This window comes from Odocoileus virginianus, chromosome X, assembly GCF_023699985.2.
Source record: "Odocoileus virginianus isolate 20LAN1187 ecotype Illinois chromosome X, Ovbor_1.2, whole genome shotgun sequence".
NCBI classification, from domain to species: Eukaryota; Metazoa; Chordata; class Mammalia; order Artiodactyla; family Cervidae; genus Odocoileus; species Odocoileus virginianus.
Window position 1 is genome coordinate 11,229,339 of NC_069708.1, and position 18,961 is coordinate 11,248,299.

Below are 18,961 nucleotides of genomic sequence, written 5' to 3' on the forward strand. Positions count from 1 at the left end.
TTTCATTCCTTATCAGTTAAAGGTCACTGCAAGGGAAGCGGCAAAAGTTAGCAGTCAGCACTTCTGAACTCTCCCACATGTAGACTGAGCATGCTCCCCTGGCCAGAGAGCCCTCTGGCAAAGACTTGTATGGGAACTATTTATAAGCAATTTCCAGGGGGGAGGAAGAGGATGTGCGTGCTATAATTCTATATTGCCTGTGTTACTCTCTGGTTGTCTCTTATGTGTGAGTTTCATTTCACCAACGGGAATGTGAACTTGTTGAATGCATGGGTCACAGTTTATAGTTTTTGTATTGTTTTCTCCATAAATGTGGTGATCTCCTCGCTACTGGGAGATTAAATCCTCTAAGCCCACCATGATCTGGGCCTTCCCCAGCCAGACTCACTTTCCAGACTTCTCTTTGCAGTCCGCTCTCTCATTCCAAGCACTCTAGTCCTTCGATTTAGAATGTCTAGAATAACTCTCTTCCCTTTGTTCAACTGGTCAATACTGATCATCTTCTAAGAATGGCTAAGTAATTTTTCTTTCATAAAAATGTTTCACATCCCATCTAAGAAGAGTAATCCTGTCCCTCTGCGCAAGCTACTACCTGGCTCTTACTTCCACCATATAATTTACCTACTGTACTGAAGTTTATGTTTTTCTGTGTTAATCTAGCCTACCAGAGTGTGTGCTCATTGAGAAAGCAAAATGTGTCATAAATATTTCTTCATCTACAGCACTTGCTGCAGTGCCTGGTATAGGGTAAATGCTTAATATTTTTTGAATGAATAAATGAACATGAGCAATCAATACTTCCTGGTTAGATGAAACAAGGGGCTGAACACACCTATTCTGGGCATTTCTAATAAAACTATCAAGTATTTTAACATTGAATGGAGAATATTCCCCAGGTCTCCTGCATTGCAGGCAGATGCTTTTACCGTCTGAGTCACCAGGGAAGCCTCCTTTTTTTGAGATGATGAGCCCAAAAGAAAGGTCATAGTATGTATATGTGCTGATAGTGTTCGCAGGTATGGAGTGAGAGCTGAAAAGAATGGAATGAAAATGAAAATCCTCTTCTATGACCTTTTCAGGTTGAGAGGAGTTTTAAATTCTGAAGCTCTGCATAGTATTAAAGGCATATTATGGCTGAGAGAATTTTTTTCACCAGAAAAGCAAGTAGCACAGATTATTTTTTGAAGATATCAACCATAAGGTCTGGAAAATTAAAATACTTAATCCAGCAGCAATATCACTTGTGTAGTGATCAAGTAATAGGATTTCCTTTTCCTTGCCTCCATGTCCTGGCTACTCTCTTTAAAAAATTATTGACATCCTTTTGGGGGATGAGGGCTAGATAAGAAACCTTAAAGTGTAGAATTTATGTTCAAGAAGGAAAAAAGAATTTTGAATTTTCTGGTAGTTAAATTGGTTATGAAGTCCTGTGACTAGAAATCTAAGTCCACAGGGCCATTGAAAGATATTACAATATTCATCCAATAAATTATTTCTGAACACTTAGTATAACTTAGTTGAAAGTCACTCAGTCATGTCCAACTCTTTGCGACCCCACGGACTGGAGCCCACCAGACTCCTCTGTCCATGGAATTTTCCAGGCAAGAATACTGGAATGGGTTGCCATGCCCTTCTCCAGTATAACTTAGGTACTATGCTAAATGCAGTAATTACAGGTCTAAACAATCTGGATTGACTTTGTGGGAAAACTTCTTATTTAAGATATAAATTCAAACTTATAGGAACATTGCATCAATACCCTTCATTCAGATTCACAAGCTGTTTTTCCTAACCATTTTTGAGTAAGTTAGAGAAACTGTGCTCACCTATACCCCTAAATGGGCTTCCCAGTGGCTCAGGGGCAAAGAATCTGCCTGCAATGCAGGAGACACAAGTTCGATCTTTGGGTAGGGAAGATCCCCTGGAGAAGGAAAAGCTACCCACTCAGTATTCTTGCCTGGGCAATCCCTTGGACAAAAGAGCCTGGCGGGTCCATGGGATCACAAAAGAGTCGGACACGACTTAGTGACTAAACACAACACAACACGTACCCTTAAGTACTCTGGTATACATTTTCTAAAACCAAGGACATTCTCCTATATATCATGAAATTTGCCAAATCAGGAAATTGAACATTGATACAATACCATTATCTAATCTATCATCCATATTTAAACTTTATAAATTATCTCAGTGTCCTTTATAGATTTTTCCCCCTACACAGGTCCAATCTAAGTTCATTTAGTTGTCTTGTTTTATAGTCTTCTTTAACCTGGTATAACTCCTTAGTGTTTCTCTTTTTTCTTCTTTTATATTGAAGTATAGTTGATTTATAATGTTGTGTTAATTCCAGGAGTACAGCAAAGTAAAAAATATATATATTCAGTTATATATATATTTTTTCTAAATCTTTATTATTATAGATATTGAATATAGTTCTCTGTGCTATACAGTTGGTACTTGTATAAAACAGTGTGTACCTGTTAATTCCAAGCTACTGATTTCTTGACCTTCACACTTTTGAGAATTATAGGCTAGATATTTTGTAGAAAGTGAAAGTGAAGTCGCTCAGTCGTGTCCGACTCTGCGACCCCATGGACTACCAGAATTCTCCGTCCATGGGATTTTCCAGGCAAGAGTACTGGAGTGGGTTGCCATTTCCATCTCCAGAGGATCTTCCCAACCCAGGGATTGAACCTGGGTCTCCCGCATTGTAGGTAGATGCTTTACCGTCCAAGCCACCAGGGAAGTCCCTGATATTTTGTAGAATGCCATTCAATTTGGATCCATCTGATGTTTTCTCATGAATAGATTCAGGGTATGAAAATTTAGCAGGAATATGTATTTGATTTTAAATCCGAGAATGGCTGCCTCTACCCACATCTCCCACACTTTGACCTGACACCTCATGCAGGTGAGGGCCCTTTGAGGTAAGCGCAGAATTGATACTTTTGAACTGTAGTGTTGGAGAAGACTCTTGAGAGTCCCTTGGACTGCAAGGAGATCCAACCAGTCCATCCTAAAGGAAATCAGTCCTGAATAGTCATTGGAAGGACTGATGCTGCAGCTGAAACTTAATATTTTGACCATCTGATGTGAAGAGCTAACTCATTTGAAAAGACCCTGATGCTAGGAAAGATTGAGGGCAGGAGGAGAAGGGGACGATAGAGGATGAGATGGCTGGATGGCATCACTGACTCAATGGACATGGGTTTGGGTGGACTCTGGGAGTTGGTGATGGACAGGGAGGTGTGGCGTGCTGTAGTTCATGGGGTCCCAAAGAGTCAGACACGACTGACCGAACGAACTGAACTGAATGAAATCCAGGCTTTTCTCTGCTTCCTCTTATGATCCCTAATTTATTTTTTTTTCATTTTTTTTATTAGTTGGAGGCTAATTACTTTACAACATTGCAGTGGTTTTTGTCATACACTGAAATGAATTAGCCATGGATTTACATGTATTCCCTATCCCGGTCCCCCCTCCCACCTCCCTCTCCACCCGATCCCTCTGGGTCTTCCCAGTGCACCAGGTCCGAGCACTTGTCTCATGCATCCAACCTGGGCTGGTGATCTGTTTCACCCTAGATAATATACATGTTTCGATGCTGTTCTCTCGAAACATCCCACCCTCGCCTTCTCCCACAGAATCCACAAGTCTGTTCTATGCATCTGAGTCTCTTTTTCTGTTTTGCATATAGGGTTATCATTACCATCTTTCTAAATTCCATATATATGTGTTAGTATACTGTAATGGTCTATATCTTTCTGGCTTACTTCACTCTGTATAATGGGCTCCCGTTTCATCCATCTCATTAGAACTGATGCAAATGAATTCTTTTTAATGGCTGAGTAATATTCCATGGTGTATATGTACCACAGCTTCCTTATCCATTCGTCTGCTGATGGGCATCTAGGTTGCTTCCGTGTCCTGGCTATTATAAACAGTGCTGCGATGAACATTGGGGTGCACGTGTCTCTTTCAGATCTGGTTTCCTTGGTGTGTATGCCCAGAAGTGGGATTGCTGGGTCGTATGGCAGTTCTATTTCCAGTTTTTTAAGGAATCTCCACACTGTTCTCCATAGCGGCTGTACTAGTTTGCATTCCCACCAACAGTGTAAGAGGATTCCCTTTTCTCCACACCCTCTCCAGCATTTATTGCTTGTAGACTTTTGGATAGCAGCCATCCTGACTGGCGTGTAATGGTACCTCATTGTGGTTTTGATTTGCATTTCTCTGATAATGAGTGATGTTGAGCATCTTTTCATGCGTTTTTTAGCCATATGATCCCTAATTTAGCCATCAGAATTGCTAAAATCCTGAAGAGGATGTCTGCTTCCTGGGGTGTTTATATTCAGCTGAAACCTTATATTAATACGAAACTCTTTCCTAATGTGTGTCCTCTCCCACCTTCATGAATTAGCACCGGCTTCATTATTATCATGAAGAATAAATTATTCATCAAGGTGGATAAATTGCTTAGGGAGATAAATAACATGACATAAATGTAGTAAAAATGTGGTCCTTTTCTAAATAAGTAGCATTTTAAACGTAATCCTCTAAGACTGTACATCTTTCTGGAGAGAGTCAACCACACAGTACTCCAAAAGTAGGAGCTTTAAACAGGCTCTCCCAAAAGAAAAGGAGAAGTTCAAGGCTTCAGTGATGCTGGACTTTTGACTGTGCCTATTCAGTGCCTGCTCCCTCAAGCTGACACATCCTAGGCTACCAGGAAGTATAAGGAGGAGAATGTGTGGGTGGGAAGAGTGGGCAGAGAAGACTCTCAAGAATTGGAAACTATGTAGAGAGTAGCAGCTGGCAGCTAATTAGTTTCTGAAATGAACCCTTTGTGTGGCTTGTCCTTCCTGAGAGAGAGGTTAAGATGCTGTTATGCCTCCTTTTAGCAGTAATGGTAATTAAAACAAATAATCCCAGGTCCTAATTAAGGTGGCTCCATTTATTTGGCTAAAGAGAGCGGTCCTTCTTCATTTTCTTTTTTTTTCCCTCTTGCATACTGAATGTCACATCTAAGAAATGAGCAAATGCCTACATTTCACTTCTACACATAGGGCCTGTTTAGAGGGAGAAGTGATCATTAAGGGCTTCCCTGGTGGCTTAGATGGTAAAGAATCTGTCTGCAATGCAGGAGACCTGGGTTCGATCCCTGGGTCAGGAAGATACCCTGGCAAAGGCAATGGCAATCCACTCCAGTATTCTTGCCTGGAGAATCCCATGGGCAGAGGAGCCAGATGGGCTACAGTCAAGGGAGTCTCAAAGAGTCAGACAAGACTGAGCAACTTCCACTCTTTTCAATGATCATTAAGGAGGATTCTAGAATCGAAAGGTATCTAATTTCCTAAAACTGAGAAGCAAGCTTATTTTGAGATGTTACTATCATAGCTCTTTACTAAGCTCTACTGGGATAGACAATCGGGTGATGGAAACAGCTAACAATTATTGTCCATTTAGTATGTGCTGGGCCTTAGGGATCTTACATGGCTTATCCCATTTAATCCCTCCCTAAAAGATTTGAGTTGGATATTATCATCTTTATTTTGATCATGTCAAGATTTTCAGAGGAGGAAGGTGGGACCAAGAAAGGTGAAGAGACTAGACCAAGATGAGTTAGAGGCAGGATCTGAATACTGGCAGTCTGGTCCAGAGCCCATTGCTTAGCAATTATGCTTTCTGCATTTCAGACTCCAACTTGCCTATAGTCTAGTGGGTACAATCAAGAGATAACTAAGAGAAGGACTGGAATCCATGTCAGATGACTGGTTTGGGTTGGTCAGGGAAATTTCACAGGAGGCAGACTGGAACTAGGCTGAAAAACAGACTGAGTGATTCAGCAAAGATGAATATGAGGAGCTTTCCAGGCGAAGGGAACCACATGAAAATTGCTGGCATTGGGACGGCTAACTGAGTACTTCAGCTATGGTAGAGAGCTCCTGCAGTCATTTGCAGGATTCTTCAGCCTCACACTCTATAAAAAGAGAGGAAACTTCCACTTCAGCATCTAACAGGGGGTTACTGAAATGAAGGTGGAGAACTTTGGAGAGCCTGGTGTTTTTTTGGTGCATGCTAGCCATAGTACAGGTCACCGTAATAACAAAGCAATAGGGCCTGCCACGTCCTCCCCACTTCCCTTGGGCCACCAGTACTGTCCTAGATTCCAGTCTCCATGGAGTTAGCAGAAAAGGCTGAGCCTGCCTCCAGCCAGTCCAGCCTGCTTTCTTTTCTGTTTCAGCTTCTGTTCCCAGAACTGGGTGGTTTAATTCAGGATGTGGCAACAGGAAACCCTAACACAACTCCAATTTGGTTTTACCACCAATAAAGCCATCTTGATTTCCATCAGGCTTCCTGTGTCCTATTGATTTGAACTTGGACAAAGGAAAGCAATTGGTACTCCCCAAACTTCCAATAATAGTGAAGTAGTGCAAAATTCAATTTAAAAAGTAGACTAGACATGGTAGACCAAGGAGAGCCTTGAAGGCTGGTATAAGGAATTTAGCCATAGCCTAAAGGAATCAGTTATTACAATTCTGTGCAAGTGCACTCACACACACACACACTCACATATACGTACAGTGGTTAGCATTAGAGAAAATCACTATGGGATTTGTTTCCAAGTTAATCTCTATAAGTTTAATGTCATCAAATCCCTATTTTCTACAAATGTATTTGCTAAGAAGCTTAAAGTCATTTTTAAAATCTAAACTAATATTTCATCCATCTGTCTTTGAATCATTTATTGTCTGACCAGCCACTTGTTTTTCAGTAACTGTTTGCCAAAGGATGATTCAGCCTATTTGGGAGACTTTAATAAAGCCTTCTCCTAAAGCCCCATTCTTGATGTTAAAAGACACCCATATAAGTAAAGGTGTGACAAATATGCCATTATTTGGGAACAAAATTTTATATCTTTATTCCCAAATAATCTACCAAATATAGTCTTTCAATCAGTCTAATAGTTATTAGGTGTTTTTTATTTCCTCATTCAGATTTATGAGTGAGAAATGATTCAGATTTATGAATGAGAATGATTTTTCTCATTCAGTGGTTACATGAATGCTAATTTGAAAATAATTTTAAGTATATACTTTAAGTATGGAGATCCAAGTTTTAATCCAAAGCTGAAAATTGTTAGCTGCTTCCTTATGTCTCTTACAACAATTAATCATCAGCGAATGGGCAAAACTCTTTTCTGTAGGAATGACTTTTCCAGTACATTCTTTTTTATCAAAAGACTTTGCACAAAAACAGGAAGATAAGGTTTTCTTAACTGAGCAAAACAGCTGTCCCAATCTCTGTAAAATATTCTTCCTATGTCTCTGACCCTTCTAAGATAAAAGAAATGATAATATGCCTTTGGTCTACCTTCTCTGGGAAGGAAAGTTGCTGTAGGAGAAGAACTGATTTTTTTTTTCCACTTCTGTGGTTTGAGAACAAGTTATAACTCCAGCATTTCAAGGTGCAAGGAAAATAATACAGTTACTAGATTGCTATTTGTGGGACACAAATGAAGCAGTTTAGTAAGAAACAACTCACCAGAAAAATGAAACACATTTTTAAAAGAATGCTACATTTTACTCTTTCTCCTCTTGGCTTCTGGAACGTAACCTCCATCTGACCCATCTCCATTCTAATCATTTTGGCTCTCTTAAGTGCTTCCTTAAAGTTATCTTCTCTTTTCAATAAAAACAAACACAGCCATTTTTAAATCTGCATTTTAAAGTTTACTTATCTGTTTATACATAACTTTGTTCCAGAATGGGTTTAAGGTGGCTTGAAAGAAACCATAAAGTACACTAATTTTAACAGAAGAATCAGAAATGAAACTATGCAAACTGCTTATACAATCCTACTTTGCTCTGTATCGACCACAAATTTTGCTCTAACCTTTTTAACAGGCAGTCAGAAAAGGAAACTTAATTAGTTACATCATTTACAATGTCCATAAAAGAAAAACAAACCAATTACCCAAGCAAAGCACTGTTCCTACTATTAAGACCAGAAAGAAATTTCTCTTAAGAGGCTTCATGAAGAGGTCAGTGTATGATGTAACAATCAGTGTTCTCAGTAACAACCTAATGGGAGACACAAAGATGAATTTCCTAGGGCTCCCTCTTCCACACAGGCAGATAGCATCACAGCAATTTGAAAACCAGGGAAAACGATTTTATCACGAGTCTGGGGGTTGAGGCGAGAACACAATATAACATGGTCCAGGTACTCCATTCTCTGCTCGGTGAAGCCAGATAAATTTTAGAACAAGCGAGTTGAACCCAGTACCCAGAGTGACTCCAGAGAAGTCCGGAAACCCCTAAAATTCTCTGCAACATCTTCAGAATACCTGTTTCAACAATTTCTGAATCTTTTCGACAGAGGAAAACACAGGTTTTTATCAGATACTCAACGTACCCAGGTGATACACACAAGTTAGGAACGATTTCTTTAGATAATCTAGAGAATTAAGCAGACTACAAATTATACATGCTATTCAAATACTTTTCTTACAATTTAGCTATTTCCCCCCTCTGCAAAAAGAACCTTTTTTGTTGCCATTTGGTGACTTGGCTCAGGTTGCGTCCCGGCTGGAGGAAGAGGCTGGAGCGGAGATCTCAAGGCCACGGGAGGCAGAGGGGTCCCACAGAGGCAGCCGGGCTTCGGAGGCTCCTAGTCGCCCTGGAAGGAGAGCTTTTTGAAGAGATACTCTCCCAGCCCGGCCTGTAGCCCAGCCTCAGGGCTGGTCATCTTGCGCAGGTTAGCCAGGTGGTCACCCATCTTCTTGAGGAGCATCATCTCCTCCTTCAGGAAGCGGCGCTCTAGGAACTCGCAGAGCTGGGCATCAGCGCTTGCACAACCCAGGGCATGCAGATCCAGTAGCGCCTGGTTCAGGCTCTTCTCCAGGGCCAAGGCATTCTCCATGGCATCCACGCCGGTATTCCACTTCTCTGGGGACAGCATCTGTCCACTCTGGATCAGGGCGCCACCACCCGAGGACTTGAACATCTTCAAGAGAAGGTGGGCCCCCTCCTGCTTCTCCTTAGCCAACGCCCTGAAGAAGCGGCCCACACCATTCAGAGCCATTTCGCTGCCGTCGAAGTAAAAGCTCAGGGAGAGGTAGGTGGATGAGACCTCTAGGTGCAGTTTGATCAGGCGACTGACCGCTGCCTCCATCTCAGGAGAACGCTGTTGAATCTGGGTGTTCCTGGTTAGTCAACAGTGAGGAGGACTTCTCCGCAAACGGTGCTGTGACGCTGGTCTCAGAAGCGGGGAATGAGTCCAGAAGGTTGTGCCGGAAGTTGTGGTTGAAGGGGTGGGGCTAGAGGGTGATGGGAGGCAGGGGGAGGTGGGGGGCAAGGCCTGAGGGGGAGTACGCAGGTTGTTCCATCCAAACGCTGTTGAAGCAGGAGACTGATCTAGGAGGCGTCTCTCACTCCAGCTTTTGGGAAGAGTATCTTTCTTTCCTAATTACTGGAAAGGAATCTTTATCATTTTGACTCTTTTTTTTCCATAACTCCAAGACGAGATAAGAATGTTCAAGGTAAAAACCTCAAAAGAATTGATAGTGAACCTTTCCCAATCTTCATTTGTGACTTAACACTCGCTTGTTTTTATTTTAGAGCCTGTTTGAATAGATTTCCCCCTGCTCCTGATCCCTGATGGAGAGGGTGACTATTAGTTCCACTATGCCCAGAGCAGTCTTGCTGTCCTGATATAGTTATTCATAGTGCCCCCTAAATTAATTAATTAATTAAAAATAGTATCCCCCCTTTCACACTCAAAAGGGTCCTTGTTTGGAATATATATTATATAGTCACCTTAGTGATTGAAAAAGACAAAATCCACACTATGGAATGTGAAATGGTAGCGTTTACAAGACACAGTACTAATTAATCAGACCAGTAAGAATCCCATCATAAATTTTCTACTATTCAGTCTTCATTTTTTAATTTGTTGATCCTTTTATTCCTTCTACTAAAAGTTCTAAATACTGATTATGTGTCAGGTGTTTTTGTAGGGTTAGGAGTTAGGGAGGTTCAGAAAAAGAATGAGACCGGCACTTTACAGGAACAGATCACTTTTAATGAGGCGAGAAGGGGCAGTGGTCAGATTAGTGAGCTGCTGCCCTAACCCAAGAAAAGAGTAAGTATATATAGGCATATATGTGGAAATCTACTGTCTTAAGGGGACCTGTTCTCCAAGGTTGTTCGGAGTAGTTATCTCTTAAGGGGCTGGAGCAAGGAATTCTGGAGATTGGCCAGAGGCTGGACCAGCTGGGAGCTGAGCATAATCAACATTAATGTCCTTTTTGTTTCCTTTGGGTGAGAGAGTTCTTTGTTTTGCATAGAATGGTGGGGAGGACCTGGAGGGAAGTTTTAACTCCAGGCTATTTTGAGCCGTGTAACTTTCCTTCAGTTTTCTTAGGTACTGGTGGCTTCCTGTGATTACCCAGATATTCAACCATTAACTGAAACACGTCATGTAAATGGGCATTAAAGATGTAAATGTAGATGTATAAATCCTACCAAAATAGGAAAAAAAACCCATACAGGATGGGTTAGTCATTCTCAGAAGATGAGGGCAAAACTAGACGTTTTCATAAGGGCTTTTCCAGCTTTGTGATTCCATGCTTAGCATTTTCTTCTCTGAATTACTACTTGCCTGGGGCTGTTGCACAATTAGAACGCTTTCCTGTGTTTTCTGTCAAACAGGAAGGCATATTCTATTCAGGGTAAACAATATTTGAACCCCAGAGAAGTGAATTTTGCTCTAAACTTTGGATCTAGGTATAAATGAAAATAAAAATCCACTGTTTTGCAGCTACTTTCCAATTTTACTATCTCTGTTGTTGAAAACTGACATGTTAACATTTCAAAAAGATATCTGCAGTCTCCTTTTACTGCTTAAGCTAAAATATGAATACATCTCCTGTATCTAAATACAGGATACATTGTCCACTTTTTAAATGAAATGCTGTCATCCCAAAGTGGTCTCAGATTGCATTTGAAGTTTGCAAAAACTGTTAGAAGTCAGTAATAGCACATTTTTCAAACCTGGAGGGAATTCACTGGGTAAAATAGGAGTAGTTCTGGAGCCTTTTTGGCCTTGGTTCTCCAGCCAAAAAGAGGCTGGGGGTGAAGAGAAGGGGAAAAAACAGAAATTCAAATCCAAGAACAATCCTAGCACATCCCCAAATAGGAGAGAAATTATACTAGAAGCCACACCTTCCAAATAACTGCAAAGAAAATGATCATCTCCTACCGTGTGCATAAAACATTAATCATCGTATTGACCTTGTAACAAGAAAATGCAAAGTCTGGAGAAAACCTCACCATATAACATACTTTATATATTGCAGGATGTCGGGCTCATTTAATATATTTCAGTTTCCCATACATTTACTTGGAAAAGAAAAATGTCTATATAAACCTTCTCAGATGGGATCATTTTCTGCCTTGTGCAAATGTTTATAAATCTTCCCCTCATCACTTCAGAGAGAGGAGAGCCAGTGTGGAAACTACTCTGGTGGATGGTTAAGCACATAGTTGTCAGAATCAGAGCAATGTGGGCTCCAATCCCGGCTTTGCCACTTGTTACAAGTGTAACCCTAGGCAGGTAGCGTAACCTCTCTGGGTGGGCCTCAGTTTTCTCACCTATAAAATGTCAATGTTAACATTTCACAAGCATACCACAAGGGATCAATAACATAATAGATGGGAAAAAATGACTAAACAAGTAGGAAGCACCCCCCCCAAAATAGTGCTGTGTCATCAACCAGATTTTGAAATAAGATTGTAGAGGCCCTGTCAAGCCCTATTGTATCAGAAGCATATCCCAATATGTTTTTGATCCACGTTTTCTCACTATCTTCCTCTGGTAGCTAGTTGGTAAAGAATCTGCCTGCAGCGCAGGAGACCTGGGTTCAATCCCTGGATCAGGAAATGGCAAACTACCCCAGTGTCCTTGCCTGGAAAATCCCATGGACAAAGGAGCCCAATTGGCTGCAGTCCATGGGATCGCAAAGAACTGGGCACGACTGAGCGACTAACCTGAATGGTCTAGTGGTTTTCCCTACTTTCTTCAATTTAAGTCTGAATTTGGCAATAAGGAGTACATGATCTGAGCCACAGTCAGCTCCCAGTCTTGTTTTTGCTGACTGTATAGAGCTTCTCCATCTTTGGCTGCAAAGAATATAATCAATCTGATTTTTGTGTTGACCATCTGGTGATGTCCATGTGTAGAGTCTTCTCTTGTGTTGTTGGAAGAAGGTGTTTGCTATGACCAGTGTGTTCTCTTGGCAAAACTCTATTAGCCTTTGCCCTGCTACATTCTGTACTCCAAGGCCAAATTTGCCTGTTACTCCAGGTGTTTCTTGACTTCCTAACTTTTGCATTCCAGTACCCTATAATGGAAAGGACATATTTTTTGGGTGTTAGTTCTAAAAGGTCTTGTAGGTCTTCATAAATCCGTTCAACTTCAGCTTCTTCAGCGTTAATGGTTGGGGCATAGGCTTGGATCACCGTGATATTGAATGGTTTGCTTTGGAAATGAAAAGAGATCGTTCTGTCGTTTTTGAGATTGCACCCAAGTACTGCATTTCAGACTCTCTTGTTGACCATGATGGCTACTCCATTTCTTCTAAGGGATTCCTGCCCACAGTAGTAGATATAACAGTCATCTGAGTTAAATTCACGCATTCCAGTCCATTTTAGTTCGCTGATTCCTAGAATGTCGACGTTCACTCTTGCCATCTCCTGTTTGACCACTTCCTATTTGCCTTAATTCATGGACCTAACATTCCAGGTTCCTATACAATATTGCTCTTTATAGCATCGGACCTTGCTTGTATCACCAGTCACATCCACAACTGGGTATTGTTTTTGCTTTGGCTCCATCCCTTCATTCTTTCTGGAGTTATTTCTCCACTGATCTCTTGTAGCATATTGGGTACCTACCGACCTGGGGAGTTCCTCTTTCAGTATCCTATCGTTTTGCCTTTTCATATTGTTCATGGGGTTCTCATTGTATAGGAGACAGGGATCAAGGCCATCCCCATGAAAAAGAAATGAAAAAAAGCAAAATGGCTGTCTGAGGAGGCCTTACAAATAGCTGTGAAAAAAAAGAGAAGCAAAAAGCAAAGGAGAAAAGGAAAGATATTCCCATTTGAATGCAGAGTTCCAAAGAATAGCCAGGAGAGATAAGAAAGCCTTCCTCAATGATCAATGCAAAGAAATAGAGGAAAACAACAGAATGGGAAAGACTAGAGAGCTCTTCAAGAAAATTAGAGATACCAAGGGAACATTTCATGCAAAGATGGGCTCGATAAAGGACAGAAATGGTGTGGACCTAACAGAAGCAGAAGATATTAAGAAGAGGTGGCAAGAATACACAGAAGAACTGTACAAAAAGATCTTCATGACCCAGATAATCACGATGGTGTGATCACTCACCTAGAGCCAAACATCCTGGAATGTGAAGTCAATTGGGCCTTAGAAAGCATCACTACGAACAAAGCTAGTGGATGTGATGGAATTCCAGTTGAGCTATTTCAAATCCTGAAAGATGATGCTGTGAAAGTGCTGCACTCAATATGCCAGCAAATTTGGAAAACTCAGCAGCACCCACAGGACTGGAAAAGGTCAGTTTTCATCCCAGTCCCAAAGAAAGGCAATGCCAAAGAATGTTCAAACTACTGCACAATTGCACTCATCTCACACGCTAGTAAAGTAATGCTCAAAATTCTCCAAGCCAGGCTTCAACAATACATGAACCATGAAGTTCCAGATGTTCAAGCTGGATTTAGAAAAGGCAGAGGAACCAAAGATCAAATTGCCAACATCCGCTGGATCATTGAAAAAGCAAGAGAGTTCCAGAAAAACATCTATTTCTGCTTTATTGACTATGCCAAATCCTTTGACTGTGTGGATCACAATAAGCTGTGGAAAATTCTGAAAGAGGTGGGAAAACCAGACCATCTGACCTGCTTCTTGAGAAACCTGTATGCAGGTCAGGAAGCAACAGTTAGAACTGGACATGGAACAACAGACTGGTTCCAAATAGGAAAAGGAGTACGTCAAGGCTGTATATTGTCATCCTGCTTATTTAACTTATATGCAGAGTACATCATAAGAAATGCTGGGCTGGAAGAAGCACAAGCTGGAATCAAGATTGCTGAGAGAAATATCAATAACCTCAGATATGCAGATGATACCACCCTTATGGCAGAAAGTGAAGAGGAACTAAAAAGCCTCTTGATGAAAGTGAAGGAGGAGAGTGAAAAAGTTGGCTTAAAGCTCAACATTCAGATAACTAAGATCATGGCATCTGGTCCCATCATCTCATGGGAAATAGATGGGGAAACAGTGTCAGATTTTATTTTTTGGGGCTCCAAAATCACTGCAGATGGTGATTGCAGCCATGAAATTAAACGATGCTTACTCCTTGGAAGGAAAGTTATGACTAACCTAGATAACATATTAAAAAGCAGAGATATTACTTTGCCAACAAAGGTCCATCTAGTCAAGGCTATGGTTTTTCCAGTGGTCATGTATGGACGTGAGAGTTGGACTGTGAAGAAAGCTGAGCACCGAAGAATTGATGCTTTTGAACTGTGGTGTTGGAGAAGACTCTTGAGAGTCCCTTGGACTGCAAGGAGATCCAACCAGTCCATCCTAAAGGAGATCATTCCTGGGTGTTCATTGGAAGGACTGATGCTGAAGCTGAAACTCCAATACTTTGGCCACCTCATGCGAAGAGCTGACTCATTGGAAAAGACCCTGATGCTGGGAGGGATTGGAGGCAAGAGGAGAAGGGACGAAATAGGATGAGATGGCTGGATGGCATCGCTGACTCGATGGACATGAGTTTGAGTAGACTCTGGGAGTTGGTGATGGACAGGGAGGCCTGGCGTGCTGCGATTCATGGGGTCACAAAGAGTCAGACATGATTGAGAGACTGAACTGATCTGGACTGAACTGAGCGACTAACACTTTCCTCACTGCAGACCTGTTTTGCTTCATCACTAGTCTTTCTGTGGCGATGTCCTTTCAATTATGAAAGGACAGAGGCACAGCTTTGGGTGTCAAGATCAAATTCATTTAAAGCATGAGCAAAGCCAGGTTCTCTGACTTCCCTGGGCTAAGTGAGATTCAGCAACACCTCCTGAGGTCCTTTGTGGCCCTGCCAGCTGCAGAGGAAGGGGAGCAGTGCATAGATGGCAGAGATCTATTTCTGTTCTCAGTTCTCCAACTCATTATGGTCACTACAGCAAGAAACATTTAAGGAATGCCTACTTTACAGGAGAGGATAAGGTTACAGAACGTCCCATGCAAAAGGTAGAATTCACCTTCTTCCACTCAGATATAGACTGTGGAATGCTTATGTCTTGTGTCAGATTCCCCAGATGCAGACCTTGAGATGAGAGTTCCTATCCAAGAGATTTATTGGGAAAGTGCTCCCAGAGAGACCAAAAGACAGTGGTGAAGCAGGAAAGAAAAAGAAAGGAATCCAAGAAGCAAAGTTGCAATTTTAGGAAGTGCTCAGCTTCAGAATCATCCCACGGTTTAGCTGTGGAGCATAAATTATACCTAAAGTTTATTTCAACATGAGGCAAAGGAACTGAACTTTTATACTCCCATCCATTGGCTATGGGTGTCTCTAGGTGGATATAGATTCCAGGGTCTGTGTACAGGTTAGGCAACTTCAGTAGCCCAAGGGAACAGTGAAGAAGGTCACGGGTGCTAGTCGTTAAGAGAGAAGCACAGTGGGCTGAGTGCGGAGCACATCTGTTAGGATTTGGGCAGGGATCAACAGTATCCACCACCAACTTGCTTCCCCACTTGACCTTGGAAGGTATTGGAGTACAGTAGAAATGAGAAACCCCAATTAGTACCTTTAGCCAGGAATCCAGTGGATAAAATGAAGACTTTGTCATAGTTTTTAACCCATATATATACCTCTTTGCTACTTCTATTTACAGGGAATACAGGACTTTGGGAGCCTATACTGCAATCTCCTTTTTGTTGTTTGTTGTTTAATTGCTAAGTCATGTCCAACTCTTTTGCAACCTCACAGACTGTAGCCCACCAGGCTCCTCTGTTCATGGGATTTTCCTGACAAGAATATTGGAGTGGGTCGCCATTTCCTTCTCAAGGGGATCTTTGTGACACAGGGATCGAACCTGTGTCCTCTGTAGTGCACGCGGATTCTTTACCACTGAGCCACCAGGCAAGCTCAGATCTGAAAATCTGTAACTCTCTTCAGGGGTCTCATTTGCATGTTTATATATCCAGCCAAATCAGACCCAAAGCTCCAACTAAGAAAGCATTTGCATCTTTTATTGAACCCTCTATTCTCATGGACATCATTCCCCATACTGGAACTGCATATTGATTTTTTAAATAGCTGCACAAAACTACTGAAAAGTCAAAACAGCATGAGCAATCCAGACACTGAGAGACTGTGAAATGGCTGCTTCAGGACCTGTCATCCAAACTGAACTCACCTGAAAACAGATGGGACACAAACAGCAAAACTGTCTTTGTGTGCTTGTCATTTTTTAAAAAGGAATTGTAAACAGGTACAACTTAGTTTTGAGCTGTTCCTCTACTTTAGACAAGGGACACCTGCTACCAGGCACAGGAGGACTGGGTTCATCATTTTGCTCTCCCCAAATACACACCTCCCCATACAGCCTCCTCTTTATCCCACTTGTGCCATCTATTAAACTCTAGAGCTCACTAGGAAGCTTGGCAACAGCCTACTCTAACAGGTCTGCCTCGTAAGGCCTCTTCTCTCTGTGCTTCCCATGGACACTTCAGACAAGCAAGAGTTCTCAAGTGGGTCTGAGTTTGTCTCCTAGATGACATTTGGCGATGCCTGGTGACATTTGTGGTTGTCATAACTAGGGGGAGGGTACTTCTGGCATCTAATGGGCCAAGGATGCTGCTGAACAGGCCACAGTGCACAGGAACCACTGCTTCTCCCTCTAACAAAGAATTTTCTAGCCCCAAATGTCAGTAGTGCTGAAGTTGTGAAAGCCCATGCTAATGGGTGAATAATGTTGGTATCTTGGTTTGGGTTCCCGCAAAAGCAGACCGGTAGATAAGGATTTCAGTATAACTGGCCTGAGTGATGGTCCCTGAAAGCACCAGTAAGTGAGAGAGTAAATGAAACAAAGAAAGGGAATAAAAGCAATAGAGTGTGTTAAAGAGCCAGTTACTCCTATGGGCAACTAGGACTCAGGTCTCCTGGGTAACTCTAGGAGACTCAAGGAGGCATACCTCAGAGTTGTTTCAAACAAGGACAAGGAAGCCAAAATATTTATCTTCCAAATCCCATCTGTTATTAGCTGAAGACTGCTCCCAAGCATGCTAAGTTTCTGGCACTTCCAGCCTACCTTTCAAGAACCAAAAAAAGCCCCCTCATGGGGACCATTTGGTGCTTGTCGCAGAATCCCGTTGGCATGCATGGGAATGGTGAGTGCTGAGCATTGGGTGGGTGCCAATAATATGTGCTAGAGTTATTCTTCCAAGCAGACACTCACAGGGATATATCTTAAGTGGCTTTCTCTGAGGAAGATGCCCTAGCCAAAAAAGTAATTCTAATCATGACTATAGTAGATGTCCTAGAAGATAAGCAGTCATGATATGTTTTAGTTCGAGAGGCCTCATTAGGAGAGGCAATTGGAAAGATTCTTAGAAATCATGTGTTCCAGTTCTGTACCAATACATGGATCGCCTCTTAAGAATGTCTCTGACAAATGATCATCTAGTCTTTGTTTAAATCCACCCAGGTTACCAGGGACACACTAGCTCATAAGGGATATGCATTCCATTTTCAGAGTGTGATGTGGGAAAATAGAGCTGCTTGAGAACCAAACAGGTCAGAGAATCTTACTCTCTTTAACTATAAAATACCACTAGTCATATTTATCTACTTCTTAAGAATTCTGTAAAGATTAAATGAGATAATACAAGGAATTTAGCACAACTTCTGACACATCAGTTCATTCGCTCACTTCGTGTGCAACTCTTTGTGACCCCGTGAATTGCAGCACGCCAGGCCTCCCTGTCCATCACTAACTCCTGGAGTTTACTCAAACCCATGTCAGTGATGCCATCTAACCATCTCATCCTCTATCATCCCCTTCTCCTCCTGCCCCCAATCCCTCCCAGCATCAGGGTCTTTTCCAATGAGTCAGCTCTTCGCATGAGGTGGCCAAAGTATTGGAGTTTCAGCTTCAGCATCAGTCCTTCCAATGAACACCCAGGACTGATCTCCTTTAGGATGGACTGGTTGGATCTGCTTGCAGTCCAAGGGACTCTCAAGAGTCTTCTCCAACACCACAGTTCAAAAGCATCAATTTTTCAGCACTCAGCTTTCTTCACAGTCCAACTCTCACATCCATACATGACCAGTGGAAAAACCATAGCCTGACCAGACGGACCTTTGCTGACAAAGTAATGTCTCTGCTTTTTAATATGCTGTCTAGGTTGGTCATAACTTTCCTTCCAAGGAGTAAGCGTCTTTTAATTTCATGGCTGCAATCACCCACATAGTAGGTGCTAAAATTAACATGAGCTGCCTTCGCTGCTTTTCCTTCTCCATCCTCTCTAGTCTCATATATCAGCTGCCTGCCTCACAATAGGTTTGATCCTTTCATTCTTGTTCTAGCTTCCAGAAGAATATAAAGTAAGTCCAGCCCACCTTCCCACTGATATAAGATTTCCCTTCTCCATCAAAACAGGCCTGGCTGGCTTCCTTTACCACTGCTCTTACAGTCTGGCTCTGTGGGCCTCTGTTCTCTAGTCACTCTCCAGAAGGGAGTCGAGTTCCCCCAAGGAGAAAGCTTCACCTACCTCCTTACCTGGGACAACACATATCCTTTTAATTTTGATCCATGCGCATCAAAATGGGATCTGTATGGAATAGTGTTCTCTTTTTTTTTTTTTTT

General features: G+C 41.9%; 1 pseudogene; it reads right to left on the minus strand.

Annotated features, from left to right (window-relative positions):
* Nucleotides 1-7,728: 7,728 nt before the first annotated feature.
* Nucleotides 7,729-9,284, minus strand: LOC110150647 (ferritin light chain pseudogene; annotated as a pseudogene).
* Nucleotides 9,285-18,961: the final 9,677 nt, after the last annotated feature.